The 18,570-nt window shown below is 36.4% G+C and overlaps 1 non-coding gene across 1 annotated transcript; it reads left to right on the top strand.

Annotated features, from left to right (window-relative positions):
• Nucleotides 1–18,213: 18,213 nt before the first annotated feature.
• Nucleotides 18,214–18,367, top strand: LOC132903135 (U12 minor spliceosomal RNA). Its single transcript, XR_009657322.1, has one exon. It is a non-coding gene; the product is annotated as a U12 minor spliceosomal RNA (small nuclear RNA).
• Nucleotides 18,368–18,570: the final 203 nt, after the last annotated feature.

The following is an 18,570-nucleotide window of genomic DNA, read 5'->3' as shown; positions in this document are numbered from 1 at the left end:
CTCGTAACATAAGTCTCGAACTTACTTCGAGGCTAACTCAACATCTGTAATTGGTCCCGTATATATTTATTTATTTAGGTATTTATAGTTTTGTTCCAACTAGCGTTAATGGCGGTCACCTCAAACAATCAGTAAGTTATTCGAATAGCTAAACACAGTCAGTTATAAATCTTGTGTAACTTACAACAACAGCATGCCAGTATACATTTTAATAAACATGCCTTAGTTACCCTGCTTGCTGATGTTAATAGATTTATTTGACGTGTAGTTAGCGCCATCTGGTGTATTATAGCTTTTGTTGACAATTTACAAGTTAACAGCTCATTGGTGAAGTAAAGTACCTTACACAGGCAGTTATATGTGGTGACATCACTAATTTCACACACGAAATGTCGATCACGGCGGAAAATCAAGGCAAAATATATTGGACTAGCTGTGCCCGCGACTTCGTCCGCGTGGAATAGGTATTTTGGGCATCATTGAAGGATCAAGGATGAATCATTTTCCCCGTTTTTTTTGTCACATTTTCCATTATTTCTTCGCTCCTAATAGTTGCAGCGTGATGTTATATAGCCTAAAGCCTTCCTCGATAAATGTTCTATTCAACACAAAAATAATTTTTCAATTCGAACCAGTAGTTCCTGAGATTAGCGCGTTCAAACAAACTTTTCAGCTTTATAATATTAGTATAGATGTGTAAATAAATCAAAGCCATGTGAACACGCCCCGTATTAATTAATTCCAGTTCCACAATTACTGGAAAGTTCACAAAGGAACGAATTAGTTACCAGCTGGGAACTCGGCTGCAGAACTTGAACTAAAAATATTTTTGTTCCAATGCAGTTTCTTCAATGGAAAATTCTTGTAATTGTCTTACGCAAGACCGCATTGAATAGAGGTACGGATTTATTAAGCTTGAAAGTGCATGACTTTTCAGGAATAAGGTATAAATTGAGGTTTATAATACTTTGTTTATCCAATTTTATTGCTTACCGTTACCAGTTAGAGAAAACATCGTGAGGAAAACTGCACATTCAGGCAACTGGATGTGTAACCATGATCCAATAGGGTCGGGTTCTTTTTCAAACCATTCATTCATTCATGTAATCATGTCTATTTTCCTTGGGGGGTAGACAAAGCATTTTTTTATTATCCAAAGATTTTTTTAATTATCTCACATTACACATTCCTGCGACGATTCACCTAAACGTCACAAAACTAAACAACATTCTCTTGTCACGAAGCATTTTATTGTCTTCTAAATAGATTTTGTATTGGAATGGTTCCCGCCATGTCCCAAACATCTAGCCTGAGGCGAGTCTGGAGGAAATGAGCGGTGTTCCGGTTCAATCGTAAATCGGAAAAATAGCTAGGAAATAAGAGGTTTCTTGTAAATTGCAATCCGGTTTGCAATGTTCTACGGTTATAATGTACATTACATACATACATACAATCACGTCTAGGTATACTATATCTCTTGCGGGGAAGACAGAACCAACAGTCTTGAAAAGACTGAATGGCCACGGTCAGCTATTTGGCTTAATGATAGAATTGAGATTCAAATAGCGACAGGTTGTTAACATATCATCTATAAAAGAATCCCAAGTTTGTAAGCCTATCCCTTAGTAGCCTTTTACGACATTCATGGGAAAGAGATGTATATGTGATCCTATTCTTTTTTGTATTGGTGCCGGGAACCACACGGCACTTCAACATATACCTAACATAAAAAACAAAAAAAAACTTCAGACTAACCAGGGGTGCGCTGTAGCAATTCAAAATATTTTCATTCATACTGGTTAACTACAGAGTTACAGAGATAAGGTAAACTAGTTACTTATAAGCTGTGTCAACGTTCGTAAATCATGCTATACCGTCCAAAAGAAGAATCCCAAGTGCATTTAGCCTTTCCCATTGATTAACTTTTACAATGTGCGCGCGAAGAAAAACAGCTGCTACACATACATTTATAAGAATTTAATTGACAAATTTGATTTGTTTGCGAAATGTGTTAAGTCGCGAGCGAGCATTGAATAAATAATCACTTAATACGGGTGTGATACATTATATCTGAACATATACTATATATATATCTGACCCAATTCTACACGGAAACATATGAATTGTTTTTCAAAATTACAATGCGTTACCGTTAAAATTTACAACGTCACTCATACGGAATGTATATGTCACCTTAAAATAATATAAACCGCAAATTTAAAAACTTCCTAGGAAACGTATAACCTTTCGAAAGATTCGAGTGATGAATTACATAATACTAGAGGACTTCGTTCGCTTGGAAACCCTATCCCTCCCGTGGGAACTCCGGGATAAAAAGCAGCCTATATGTTGTTCTGGGTCTTCAGCTGCCTACATACCAAATTTCATCGTAATCGGTTCAGTAGTTTTTGCGTGAAAGAGTAACACACATCCATACTGACATACTCACAAACTTTCGCATTTATAATATAACTAGGTAGTATAATATTTTTCGTCATTGCTGGATCTGTCTACCCCGCGGGGGATAAAGACGTGACTATATATATGTATTTATGTAAGTTTACTAAAGTATAGACTAACAAAGAGCGACATAGAAACAGCCACTGTTAACATCGACCAATCATAGAAATGTGTGTTATTTTCCGTATTTTTAATCTGTAAATTTGTCGAACCGTTCAGAATCTTACGAATGGATATCCGTATATTTATAAATTCACAACGGAGGTCGTGAATTGATAAATTGGCGTGAACGTCGAAGTAAGATAGATCAAATTCAATTCATCTCTCGTTTAGAATCTTACGAAAGTTTATAAATTGCCTAGGAATTTTATGAATTTGCGGTTCTTGCTATTTACCGGTGACATATGTACATATACATATATATAGGTATATATATCTCATAAACATTTTAATGTGCCATCAAACAAAAGCGGCGTAAGCCTTCGTGACGAATAGTATTCAGTCCTTTCGGCCCTTCGCTATTGAATTCACATTCATATTCTGTAAAAACAAGTATTTTTATAAACGAAATCGTGAAATGTTTATAACAAATGTAAAGTGAATTAAGGAAAAGTTGAAAATAAAGTTACAATTTCACTTGATTACATAAAAAAACATCATTCTCGTGCTGTTGCTTATTATTCATCTCGCTCTGCGCCAACGCCGATCTCCTGTTTGGTTTCCTTCCACCCAAAAGTTGACTGGAAGAGATTGCATTAGCGATAAGTCCGCCTTTGTACCATCTCTATCTGTTTCGTGCTGTTTTTTATGATTTCAGAATAGGACCACTACATCTCTTTCCCATGGATGTCGTGAAAAGCGACTAAGGGATAGGCTTATAAAATTGCGATCCTTTTTTTTAATGTTGCGATGGTCTACTATTTGGATCTCAATTCCATCATTAAGCCGAGCAGCTCAATGTGGCCATTCAGTCTTTTCGGGACTATTGGTTCTGTCTACCCCGTAAGGGATATAGACGTGACTATATGTATGTATGTATGTTGTATGATTTACTCTTATGGTGCAATAAACAAGTTTTATCTATCTTGGTACTACACATGTGTGTATGTTTCGGCTCCAATTAAAAAAGGAATAGGACCACTTCATTTCTTTCCCATAGATGACGTAAACGGCGACGAAGGGATGGGCTTATAAATGGCTCATGTATAAACATAAGGCTTAATGATAGAATTGAGATTCAAATTGTGACAGGGTGCTAGCCCAACGTCTAAAAAGAAGAATGCCTAATTTATAAGCGTACCCCTTAGTCGCCTTTTACTATTCCCATGGGAAAGAAATAGAGTGATCCTAAGCGATAAGTCCGCTTTGTCATTCTTAATGTATGTTTCTACTACATATGTATTTTTTATGGGCAATAAAGATAATTTGTATTGTGTAACGTATCCTTTTCTATATAATTAAAAAGAGTGACAGGTAAAAAGAGATACCGTGATAGTATTTCAACCAGTGTACCGTTTAATTTTAGTCGTTCAACTTAACCTTTCGACCACCGGAGTTTCGCCTTTAATAATATTCTCTATACTACAAACAATTATATATTCAAGTCTGTGTCTAACCGTGAAATGAGCGCCTCAGGCACTATGTTGATAACGTCTGAATTTAGACCTAGAACCTAGACCGCTGAGGTAAATTGCTTTAGGCTAGATATTTCACTGTTAGTTGAATTTGAAATGTAAACTATTTATGAATTACTAGGTGGGCTTCTACGATCCCGCAGAAATTTGGGGGTAAAAGTACACAATACATACATACATACATACGTGTAGTCATGTTTATATCCTTGCGGATTAGACAGAGCCTAGACTGAAGTATAAGTAGACGAAGGGATAGGATTATAAACTTAGGATTCTCCTTTTAGGCGATGTGCTAGCAACCTGTCACTATTTGAATCTCAATTCTATGATTAAGCCAAACAGCTGAACATAGCCTATCAGTCTTTTGCTTTTGCTGCAGTGTAGTTTGTTCCGCTGCTTCTTCTACACATGCGCTTTGGAAGCGGTAGTAGTTATAATAAGATTTAAGTGATATGACGTCAATAAGTGATACCTTGTATCCAATTTTGAAAATAAATCTATTCTATACTTTCAAGACTTTATTTTGGGCATCATTAAAGCCTATATATAAATGGTCTAGTTGAATTTTTCAATTCGAACCAATAGTTCCTGAGATTAGCGCGTTTAAACAAACTATTCAGCTTTATTATATTAGTACTAGAGGCCGCCCGCGACTTCGTCCGCATGGAAACCCTATCAATCCCGCGGGAACTCTGGGATAAAAAGTAGCCTATGTGTTATTCTGGGTCTTCAGCTACCTACATACCAAATTTCATGGTAATCGGTTCAGTAGTTTTTGCGTGAAAGAGTAACAAACATCCATACATCCATACAAACTTTCGCCTTTATAATAGTAGTAGGATAGACAATGGATACCACTGGCGTATGTCTTCAGACCATTGTAAAGACTTTGAAATTCTGTTAACAACAAGAATCGCATGTTGGTTGCAGTTTAGTTGAACTTTGTAGTCGAAGCACTAAAGTCACATAACCGATGGAAAGTTTCAAAGACTCTGGATTTAATTGGCTGCTTGTGAGAGAGAATCTTTTATTTTACTAGGTTTTTCACACACACACACACAATCACGCCTATATCCCTTGCGGGGTAGACAGAGCCATCAGTCTTGAGAGACTGATAGACCACGTTCAGCTGTTTTGGCTTGATGATAGAATTGAGATTCAAATAGTGACAGGTTGCTAGCCCATCGCCTAAAAAAAGAATATACATTATATTCATATCATGCCACACAAAATGCTAATTTTATCGTTTTGATATTCTGAAGACCTCAGCTAGTTGAAAATGAATAAAAAACTCCTTACTAACTATATACTTATTATGGTTCATTCACGCGAACCTGCCATTTAAATTTGGTCCTTATATCATTAGTAATAAAAATACTGGTATGCAATTCAGTGTAGTGAATTCCTACATTATAGTTGAACATCTTAGCTTGAAGCCAAGAGAGTAATAGTGATGTTACGGTGTCTTATTTTTTTTAAAGTATTTATTTATACATATATTCACGTCTATATCCCATGCGGGGTAGACAGAGCCAACAGTCTTTAAAAGACTGATTGGCCACGTTCAGCTGTTTGGTTTAATGGTAGAATCGAGATTCAAATAGTGACAGGTCGCTAGCCCATCGCCTAAAGGAAGAATCTCAAGTTTATAAGCCTATCCCTTAGTCGCCTTTTACGACATCCATGGGAATGAGAGGGAGAGATCCTAATCTTTTTTTTTATTGGTGCAATGAACCACATGGCACCAATATTATTTATATTTACTCAACACTTATTTACTTTAGTTAACAATAAAGCATTTTCTTACTTAGTTACGTACTCACTTACTTACTCACTTACTTACTAACTCACTTATTTACTTTTATTATTTTTTTATTTTCTTTCAATTCTAATGTGCCGTGTGATTCCTAGCACTTTACATAAACTTTCCCCGCACAGTTTGCGTGAAGCACAGAAAGTGTATGAAGCGAAAGAAGTATGCAGAGATCGTGGCAAGTGGAAAGATGACTCTGCCTACCCCTCCGGGTAGAATCTCAATTTTTATGTATGTTGAAGAAGGCTCTCAAAGAGTGCTGCCTGTCCACATGCGCCTGAGGCTAAGAAGAAGGGCTTCAGTACAAAGCGAAAGCTGACACTGAATTTTGATAGTTTTAAACCTTAGATCCTTTGATCTGACATTGACGAGGGTATTTTTATATTCTTCATTATACTATGGAAATCTGAGTAAACTATTTAAAAACGATATATTTATAATTTCTATCCCCAAAATTAAAATTATTACTACCTCTCTTTCCATGGATGTCGTATAAGGTGGCTAAGGGATAAGGTTTATAAACTTGGGATTTCTCTTTTGGGCGACGGGCTAGCAACCTGTCACTTTATATGAATCTCAATTCTATCAGTAAGCCATAAAGACTGTTGGCTCTGTCTCACCGCAAGGGATATGAACGTGATTATATGTATGTATGTATGTATACGTATTACTGCACCTTTATTTTATCTCAGACGTTTCGAATAATGTCACAATGATCCGTGATAGACTTGTTAGAAAGTTGTATTCTATCACCTAATAAATTTAATTGCCGCTCTTGGAAAAGCACATTCAATTGTTTTTTGAGTAGGTCTGATAACTATACATACATAAATACATATGATCACGTCTTTATCCCTTACGGGGTAGACAGAGCCAACAGTTGTTTGGTTTAATGATAGAATTGAGATTCAAATAGTGACGGGTTGCTAGCCCATCGCCTATAAGAGGAATCCCAAGTTTATAAGCCTATCCCTTAGTCGCCTTTTACGACATCTATGGGAACGAGATGGAGTGGTCCTATTCTTTTTTTTATTGGTGCCGGGAACCACACGGCTCTATCGATACATTAAATCGACATCGGCACATCACTAGTTAACTATTTACTGCCTCAAGGGCTGCACAGCACACGTCTCACGAGAAATCTCCGAAGAAATTCGACATTGAGCCGCGACAAACGGTACGCTTACAAAGATTGGCTCAATTTTTTTTTTTTTTAATTTGTACACAGCTGGAGAAGAAATTGGGTATTTTTATCGGATCTCAGACAACAGTCTACATTTACTAGTTCTACATTCATTCATGTTTTTTAATGTAGACAATGTGCATTCGTCCATGATTTAGATTTAAGAGATCTATATTTGTATATTGACGTCCGATGAAAATGCTGCAGTGTAGTTTGTTCCACCGCTTCTTCTACACAAAGCGCATGCTTTGGAAGCGGTAGTAGTTATAATTAGATTTAAGTGATGTGACGTCAATAAGTGATACCTTGTATCCAATTATGAAAATAAATCCTATTCTATTCTATTCATACACATTGCTTGGAATTGTAGACAGAGCTGAGATCACATCCTTCTATTTGCCACGATCTCCGCATACTTATTTCCTTTTCAATTCTCATCTTTCTTTTTTTCTTCTTTTCATCTTTTCATACAAGCTTATCGTTTTAGTGTACACTTGACCTGAACTTGACCAGACCTTCACGCAGACAACAAATCGTGAGGAAACCTGCACATTCAGGCAACTGGGTGTGTAACCATGATCGATCCAATATGGATCAGCTTTACCTGCAAAGGTTGCGCAGTTCAGATGGGAGTCGCTTCGTGTAAAAACCTGATTCACCCAATCCAGGATCCATGGTCAAATGCGAACCCCCGGATCCCTTGAGAGTGATAGTAACGTGGCGTTTCAGTCTCTTCGAGACTGTTGGCTCTGTCTATCCCGCAAGGGATATAGACGTGACTATATGTATGTATGTATGTACTGTAGCATGGTAGCTTGTACTGTGAACTTGCCTAGTGAATATGCGACTTAACTTAGTCGCTTTTTACGTCATCCACGTAAGAGAGGAGTGGTCCACAATGTAGACATGTCACATATGTATTTATTTATGTTCTTGTCGTAAGTTTAGCGGAACTTAGCAAGTTATTTTAGGGAATTTTGTCGCAAAACTTGTGAATTAGGCCCACTTCGCTAGCGGAGTTTACATCATGATACATACATGTTTCCAAGTACATACATACCATCACGCCGTTTCCCATTGGGGTAGGCAGAGACTAGCAAACAATTTTTTATTGAGACTTTAGGTCATAACAGAATAGGCGACCATGGAAGAATTAATTAACTGGAAAAAAGTTTCATTAGTTGTATTTTTAATAATACGTTTAGATTAGAAATGTCATTTTATTGTATTTTAAATGTCATGTTATTACACATGTAGGTACCTATGTACCTGAAAGATAAAAAAAAGTTGTGTCAACTGTCACATGTCAATGTCAATTCAATTGGAAAAAAATATTTAATTAGTAACTGATGAACATCTGTGACCCATTTTCAAAATATTGTCATTCTGGCGCTTTTCAGGTAAAATTAGCGCTTATTTACGTAGGTAATACGGTCTTATAAAAAAAAAAACACATGAATAAGACTAAAAATTAATACTAAAATGAAATATATTTAATTTGCGTAATAACACTGCATGATATTGAAAGCTCCAGAGGTTTGAGGGTTACAATGTAATTTATTGAATCTAGTCTATAATCCGAAGTCTAGATTATAGTTTGTTAAGCTGACTAAAGTGAATTATATTGGTGGAGAGTAACTAATAATTAATGATTAAACGAACTTACCTAGTGAAGTTCTATCATAATTATGCGAAGTGTTTCGTCCTCAAGATTAGCAAGATTATGGTTTGTTTACACATGTAGTTACACATGACATGTGCCGCCACAGCAGTGAATATTTGAGGTAGTCAAAAAAAAAAAATATATTGAACAAAATGTGGGTAGGACGCGCTATTCGCTTGGCTGCCAACTTCTTATTTCATACTCATTTATTTCAGGTATGGAGCATGGATGTTTCACGATTCTTTGGGGATATGGGTTGGGTGGGTTGCTAATCTCTTCGGACGAAACACTTCGCATAATTATGATAGAACTTCACTAGGTAAGTTCGTTTAATCATTAATTATGCTCGTGTTTCGTCCTCAAGATTAGCAAGATTATGGTTTGTTTACACATGTAGATGTTGAGAGAAGAAGCGTGAACATCCACATTTCACATAGATATATCTATGGTACATGTAATGAATGTTTATAAAATAAACTGAACTGCAAAATGAAGGCATTTCTTATTATTTTTTAGAGAAAACAGTAAGTGTAACAATTAATGTAAGGGTAACATTTAATGTGAGTACAACAATCAATGTGAGTACTCTTTTATAAATTTAACTATTATTTAAAGAATTTTATTACAATGCTTTTAGCAAATTGATCATTACTCATATTATCTCTGATAGGACGATTATAAAATTTTATAAACGTATTTGAGGTTCTACTCAAACCTGCGACTTTCTTATTAAATCTAAATTTATACAGAGTTTCATAGCCTTAGAAGTAGCAGCGTGTCTAGTGCTGTGTACTGTGAACAAAGACACGTCAATGCCACTACTTTTAAGTGCGTCTTTTATCCATCTGCTTAACGTTTGCGAGGTAACAGGTTTGTGTGGTCTTTTCAGACTTAAAAATAAATTTTGACTATTCCCACGTAAGTCCTTTGTTATTGCTATAAGAACAAAGTGTTTTAGCTGGGCAAATTTCTAGTCTATCTAAAAAATATGGTATGACTAATACTGGTTGTAGTACGCCAGGGCGAGAAGTTTTAATAAAACTGGGTATTTTTACTAAAATTTCACTATTACGCATGTCGATATTATGAACTATGAACTTTGTCGAAAGTTTGTGCCCTATGAGCCGTGATTAGAGCAAGTATAGATATAAATTTATTTTTTTTTGAAATTTTCTCTAATGACGAAGACTCATTCGGGTACCAAGTGAATAAATTGTCTAAAACATGTGAAGTATCCCAAGTAAGATTGTACTTGGGTTGAGGAGGAAGCAATTTAAATATTCCTCTATAGAAACGATGGATGCTATCATCGCCGCAGATATTTTCTCCAAAAATTAATTTTAGCGCTGATCTGCAATAATTAAGCGTGGTATATTGTGCACTATGATATTCGAGATATCAGCACTGTAAATAACTAAATTATTTTTCATGCAATATAAATACCATTTTTTAATGTAGGTATTATATTGTTTAGTTGAATTTGAAGATAGTGAAGTTATCATTATTTTGATGGTAGGAGCAGAAATATTTCTTCCTAGAAGCGCTGACCGGATAATAGCCCGGCAACCAGGGTAATCTGGTGATGCATGTTGCGAGGGCTGGAATGAGATAAAATTAAATTATCACCACATTTGAATATTACTGGTTCAGTTTGAAGAAGGCTCCTAAATAATGGAAACCACGGTTGTGTGGGCCAATGAGGAATAATTAAGATTCCTTTGGCCTTATCACATATTATTTTACGAAGAGTTTTAAGAATTGTGGCAAATGGAGGAAATCCATAAGAATTATATATTTGACCAAGATATTGTAAAACCGTTGACAAATTCTGCGTCTGGGTCTCTATACTAAGAAATATATTTGTTGCATTTAGCATTAATTCTGCTTGCAAAAATATCAACTTCTGGGAGTCCCCAACTATCAACAATTTGAAGAAAAGCCCAATCTGCGAGTTCCCATTCTATATTGGGATGCGGTTTTCTAGATTATACATCAACAATGTCATTTACCGAGGAATTAATGTATGATGCATAAACATGGATTTGTCGCATTTCACACTATTGCCATAATTCCTTTGTGATTTGCGTAAGATGAGGGAATTGAATTCTACCCAATCGATTTATATATATACGAAAGTGCGGTTGTATTATCAATCCTTAAAAAAATTTGAACATTATAACAATATTTTGCAAAGGTCTTAAGGCCAAGGAATACGACTAAAATCTAATTAGTTAATGTGTCTATTTTGTTCATCTGCGTTCCAAGGGCCGCTGGCAGTGTTTTTATCACATGCCCCACCCTGTAGTTGAGGCATCCGAGAAAAATCTCGAACTCGAAGACCTTATCTTTGATTTTACATAAGATTTTACTGTATCAGGTTGTTAATTTAAGAATTTGCATCTTTAAGTAGGCAGACACCAGCAAACCTAGTAAGCTAGCAAAGTCTCTTATCTTACAACGATTTAATTTAATAATTTTTTCTAGTTCTTTTTTGATTCTATTTATTTTTTCTAAAGATATAGTAATTTCCAATTGCTTAGAGTCTAATATAAACCCCAAAAATCTATTTGATGTGCTTGGTTTAAGAACACTTTTCTTCGTTTATTACCCAACATAGTGAAGTTAAAAGTTTTATAGGTTTGGACATATTTTCTAAACAAGATTCATAGGTATCTCCAATTAAAAAAATATCATATAAATGAATAATTGAAATATACCCGCATTGTCTAAGGACTTTAACGATGGGTTTCATAATTTTTGTAAAAACAAATGGAGCAGTGTTAAGGCCAAATAGCAAAAAACGTTGAACTCGTACAGTTGATTGTTTAAGGAAAATCGAAGGTACTTTCTCGAATTTTGATGGATTTTTATAAAAAAATAGGCATCTTTGATGTCAACTGTACTCATAAAACAATCTTTCGAGATAAGTTTTAGAGCTGTCCTTAAATCTTCTAATTTGAAGTGACAAGTATTAATATATTTATTAAGTTTTTTAAGGTTTAATATAAATCTCATTTATCCATTTGGTTTCGGTATTAAAAATACCTTTGAAATAAATTGAACTTCGCAGGGTTCACATGTAGATATTGCTCCAATAGATAAAAGGTTATGAACGGCTTTTGCAAAATATTTTTTCTCTGTACTAGAAGGCAATGTCGTTCGTTGATGAACACTGTCTGAACTGGTGGTTCAATAAAAGGTATTTCGTAACCTTTTATCCATGATAAGACAGTAGAATCGTTGGTCAAACATGTCCATTGATAAAAGAAATGAGAAAGTCTACCGACATATTTTACCGAATTTAGCGGTGGTTGTGTCTCGACGCTCTCTGCGATGTCCTCGACGAGCTGGCGCGCTGAAGCTTCGTCCGCCGCTCCGGCGCAGTCTCCTGGGGTCTTTGTGATGTTGATGTATTCCTCGACAATTCGGGGATGCTTTCACGTTTTTTGAAGAGAAATTAGCTGCTTTTCTTGTAGGTTGCTTGACCGGAGCTGGCTTAAGTTCGGCACAAGATTTAGCCTTAGCGGCTTTTAAAGTTTCCGCCAAGTGGTTACCGAATAAAAACTTATCAATTTTAGTATTTTCTATTTGTTCTTTCATGGCTTTCTTAAGAGTGCTCAGAATAAATCCCTTACTTGTAACAGAATTAATAACATTGTGTTGACAGTCACACAGTAAACCGACAAACATCCATTAAAATTTTTTAGTATTTCCGACTTGGAATCTTTCTTGTTAATTAATTGAGTTATGATTATACTGAGACCCGCAATAGCACTAGCTAATTGTTTTTGCTTGTATTCCATAGCTTTAGTTCTTTTTGCAACTACTATAGGTATAGCGCCCTTTATTTCAGGATTAATAGCTGGTGCATCAATAAGAGTACAATTACTCGGTATGAGGAATTTTTTGAGCAACTCCTTACGGGTTTCCCTTGATAACCCTTGTGTTGCGATATGCTCAAGTCGAACGGCCAGGTCTTTTTGAATATCTTTACCATATGTGGTAGCTGCCGTGGGATCTTCTCCAAAATAGAGCTATCTAAGATTCTCATCGATAATCTCCGTATTAGCAGTAGGAGGACAGGTCAACGGCAACATCTCTTTTTCGGCGACGAGATTACCCCTACATGGGCTGGTTGAACGGCTGTGAAGCCGTGGGATGTCAAGGACATCAACGGGTACTTGCAGGATTCCGTGAGTTTGACCGCCTGAAAAATTTATTTTATGCCGTTAAATGCTACTGCCGTTAATTACACGTTGCATTATTGCAAGTGGGTACTTGGGTAACAACAATGTTGTAAACCCGAAATGAACGGTAAAAAACCGTACGTGCAATAGAAGGCATTACTATATAGTGGGTAGATATAACTCTGTAATTTGTTATACCGAAAAACCCAGTAATGCGATATCCTTCAGATGAAGGATTCCCGACGCAGGTCCTTGAATAGCAGCGTGGAATTAAGAAACATTACTGTCTTGTGGGTAGATATAACTCAGATAAGTTGTTATATCGCAAACCCAGTAATGCATAGCTTCTAACAGCAGGTCAAGTAATTACTGTTGGTGTGTAGGTATAACTCTGATTTATTTGTTATACCGCAAACACAGGGGAAGCTATTTTAAGCACAATAAAGTTGAAGCCTAGGTACCTTCTAGGTTTTCCGGTAACTGCGCAACGCTCCGAGCTGGTGAAGAAACCGCCAATTCTGATGACGATGAACATGATGGAGAACTTTCTACAATTATCCGACGACGTTTACGATCATTGACTTTTTACGAGAAGACATAATTAAGGAAGAATTTATCTTATTTTAAATTTATAAAAAACGCGACGTGCTGTGGCGAAGCACTGAATGTGAATGAGTATGAAATAAGAAGTTGGCAGCCAAGCGAATAGCGCGTCCTACCCACATTTTGTTCAATATATTTTTTTTTTTGACTACCTCAAATATTCACTGCTGTGGCGGCACATGTCATGTGTAACTACATGTGTAAACAAACCATAATCTTGCTAATCTTGAGGACGAAACACGAGCATAATAACTTTCTAATTTAGTTATTATATAAAGTTAAAATGTAGCTGACATTTTATCTCAATTGTTTAAATCTGTGCCGTGTGCCGTGTGGTTCCGGGCACCAATAAAAAATAAATAGGACCACTCCTTCTCTTTCCCATGGATGTCGTAAAAGGCGACTAAAGGATAGGCTTATAAATTAAGGATTCTTCTTTTAGGCGATGGGCTAGCAACCTGTCACTATTTGAATCTCAATTATATCATCAAGCCAAAAAACTGAACGTGACCCATCAGTCTTTTCAAGACTGTTGACTCTGTCTACCAGTGAGTATAATAAGTGTTATGTCAGAAAAGGTGTATCAGGTGTGTCAATCAGTCATTCATTTTCTTTTTTTACATATTTAAATTAACAGAAAAGATTCTCTTTTAAATAATTTTATAAATACTTTTTGGGAATTTATCTCAATAATATATGTACATCAACACGTGTCTTTTCCAGAAGAGTAGGTTGGAATTATTAAATTTCCGAATTCTACTTTCCAGGATCCCTGCATACTAATTTTGGTACATTCTTCTTCTTCCTGGCTATAGTACCGATTGCATACTCACCTAGAGAGGAGCCCGGGGTTCGCCCTTGACCATGGATCCTGGATTGGGTGAATCATGTTTTACAGGAAGCGACTCCCATCTTACCTCCGTAATTTTGGTTAATTGACATTCATAAAGTGATCGTTTTGAGAAATTTGTTTAATAAAAATCCTAGCCCTTTTTATGGAACCCCAGGGAGACATTTTATCTGCAATCATATTCTAAATAAATCTATTTAATTACAATAAAATTGACATTTATTAGGAATAAACTAAACTATATAAACATAAACATTTAATTTAAAAACCATAAATTCATTATACAATGACATGTTGACGTTATGTTGTTTGTGACACACAGTTCTTTAGTTTTTCGAGCTAAAATCTATATTGTATGTGTAAAATTTCATACAAATTAATTCAATAATTAATATGGAAAAGCGTAACAAACATATTACAAATTTTTTATTTGTACAAGAGGACGCCCACGAATTCGTCCATATAACTAAACCTTATCATAACTTAACAATAAAATAATTCTGCGGGAACTCCGGAATTAAAAGTAACCTATGTGTTTTTGTTGGTCTTCACCTACCTACATATTAAAATTTTTCACACAAACAAACATAAAATGTCCACCTTTGATTCTTCTAAAACTAGTTCTACTTCTAATTCTTTGCAAAAAATTTCATTGTAATCGGTTCAGTAGCATTTGTGTGAAAGAGTAACAAAAATCAATACATACATACTCACAAACTTTCGTATTTATAATATGAAAAGGAGTTCTAAGTTTTTAGACTTAAAAGCCAAGAGCATAAGATTATTTTTGATAAATTAAATTATTGTTCTCTGTACAATTAATTATTTATTATCATTTTCACCAATAATTATCATTATTACAATAAATCACAAATCCAACATGTATTTCATTCGTTCTGCCTGTATGTCGCCAAACATTGGGGTGGCGTAATAAGCTGAGTAACATAAATCATTAGCTGAATATAATTAAAAGTTAAATCATTTTTATTCACACGTTAAATCATTCCCGGCAGTGCCGTGTGGTTCCCGGCACCAATAGAAAAAAGAAAAGGACCACTCCATCTCTATCCCACGGATGTCGTAAAAGGCGACTAAGGGGTAGGCTTATAAACTTAGGATTCTTCTTTAAGGCGATGGGCATGACTGTTGGCTATGTCTGCCCCGCAAGGGATATATATACACATGATTATATGTATGTGGATGATATTTCTTTATAAAATATTTTAACGAGACAGTTAATGCGCACTTAGAAGCGTTCTTAACAAAATCGTGTCTTTTTTTAGTCGATCTAATTATACGCCCCACCTCATACGGGCCACAGTTGAACCATAGTTAAATTTAACCTCACAGATGTTACTTCAGTTTAAAGCCAATTAGTAGCTGATTGATAACTTGCTAGCTTATTACATACTTATAATCACGTCTATATCCCTTGTGATGGATATAGACGTGATTAAGAGCCGTGTGGTTCCCGGCACCAATACAAAAAAGAATAGGACCACTCCATCTCTTTCCCATAGATGTCGTAAAAGGCGACTAAGGGATAGGCTTACAAACTTGAGATTCTTTTTTTAGGCGATAGGCTAGCAACTTGTCACTATTCGAATCTCAATTCTATCTTAAAGCCAAATAGCTGAACGTGGCCTATCAGTCCGCTCAGGACTGTTGGCTCTGTCTACCCCGCAAGGGATATAGACGTGATTATATGTATGTATGTATGTATATCCCTTGCGGGGTAGACAGAGTCAACAGTATTGAAGATTGAAAGGCCACGTTCAGCTTTATGGCTCAATGATGGAATTAAAACTCAAATAGGAGAATCCGGAGTTTATCATCCGTTCCCTCAGTCGCCTTTTACGACATCCATGGGAAAGAAGAATGAAAATGAAGTGAAAAATGTATTATTCCTATTCTATAAAGTCCCGGTAACCACACGGCATTGCAAGTTTATTGTTAATTCCTTTAGTTCTTTTTCCTTCTGCCTATAGTCCAGGTTACATCACTCTGGAGAGGAGCCCAGGGTTCGCCCTTGACCATGGATCCTGGATTGGGTGAATCAGGTTTTTACACGAAGCGACTCCCATCTTACCTCTGCGTAAACTGCCGTGTGGTTCCTGGCACCAATACAAAAAAGAATAGGATCACTCCATCTCTTTCCCATGGATGTCGTAAAAGGCGACTAAGGAACAGGCTTACAAACTTGGGATTCTTTTTTAGGCGATGGGCTGGTAACCTGTCACTATTTATTTTCAATTCTATCACTAAGCCAAATAGCTGAACGTGGCCATTCAGTCTTTTCAAGACTGTTGGCTCTGTCTACCCCGCAAGGGATATAGACGTGATCATATGTATGTATGTCCATCCTCACCACTCTGGAGAGGAGCCCAGGGTTCGCTCTTGACCATGGACCCTGGATAGTGTAAATCAGGCTTTTACACGAAGCGACTACCATCTGACCCGCGCAACCTTTACAGGGGAACATAACTCAGATTGGATCATGTTTACACATTCATGAATGTGCAGGTTTCCTCACGATGATTCTCTCACTGTTAGAGCATCGGCCAGGAATCCATCCATACCTACTAATAAGAAATTTAAAGGTTTCTTTGCGAGACTGTTGGCACTGATTACCTCGTCAGGAATAGAGACGTGATTATATGTATGTATGTGTTTGTTAATACATACATATAGTCACGTCTATATCCCTTACGGGGTAGACAGAGCCAAAAGTCCCGAAAAGACTGAATGGCCACGTTCAGCTGCTCGGCTTAATGATGGAATTGAGATCCAAATAGTGACAGGTTGCTAGCCCATTGCCTAAAAAAAGGATCGCAATTTCATAAGCCTATCCCTTAATCGCCTTTTACGACACCCATGGGAAAGAGATGGAGTGGTCCTATTCTTTTTTGTATTGGTGCCGGGAACCACACGGCACACGTGTTTGTTAATTATTTATATAAATTTACCTATGTATGTATCCTGATCTTTTCCTTTACGGGGTGGACAGAGCCAATTATGACAACGTTTGTTGGCATTTAGATTCGGAAAAAGTGATTTAAACTTGCACAGAAAATTACAGTTAGTGTTTCAAAAGTCAAGATTTGACTTAATTTTATCGTGAATGTATCTAAGTAAATTTAACTTGTTAAGGAAGTTTAAAGTTAAAATAGTTCGTCTGTTCAAACGTTTTTGTAAGTAAGTAGTTATTTACACTTTTATCCAAATTTAACATACATACATAAAATCACGCCTTTTATCCCGGGGGGGTAGGCAGAGACTACATCTTTCCATTTTGCAAAGATCGCTGCATTCTCCTTTGCTTCATCCACATTAATAGCTCTCTTCATGAAGGCTCGGCGGTTATTTTTTTTTATCCACAATTAAATTTATTTTATGCTTTTTTTATTGTTTAAGTTAAACGTTGCCTTTAAGTCTTCCGACCGATAAATCTGTATGTATTTATGGTTTTACTAACATCATTCCCATGGATCTCGTAAAAGGCGACTAAGGGAAAGGCTACCAACAACTTGGAATTCTTCTTGTGATGCGATGGACTAGCGACATTTCATTATTTGAATTACAATTTCATCTTAAGCCAAACGTAAAAATAGGTGCTTCAGTTTTTTCAAAACTTTTAGCTCTGTATACCCGCAAGGGATATAGACGTGAGTATACGTTTACACGAGTGGTAGTGTAAACGTATAATCAATATTCATAAAAGTCCAAATCATGTCACAAGATGGCGCTGACGTCAAAATAGAACGCGCTATGGGTTCGTTTGCCGTAGGTATACTAGATCGGGCGCCATCTTGAATTCTTCGTGCCTCAATCTATTGAGTAAGGAAATTATTGGGCCTTGGTGATTCTTGGCTTATGCCCTTTTAAAGGGCGAAGGTATTTTTGAGTAGGCCCAGGTCGTCCCTTTGAGTTGCTCGCCTACTTTTGCAAGCGACTCGGGTGAAGCGATCTGCCTGCCTTTATTGCAATAGTGCCGTGTAGACATGTGCCAATCATGTTCAGGATCGGATTGAACCTGGAACGGTTCATCGGAACTGTGGAACTAGTTCCGTTATCATGTTCGCGGAACTATCTAGTTCCGCTAAAATTTTCAATGCAGGGCGCGTTACTTACCCACGAACTGGATATGGAACTACGACGACGACGACGACAGTCGTCG

This window comes from Amyelois transitella, chromosome 21 (assembly GCF_032362555.1).
Source record: "Amyelois transitella isolate CPQ chromosome 21, ilAmyTran1.1, whole genome shotgun sequence".
NCBI lineage: Eukaryota > Metazoa > Arthropoda > Insecta > Lepidoptera > Pyralidae > Amyelois > Amyelois transitella.
This window is presented reverse-complemented; position numbering and strand designations above follow the sequence as displayed.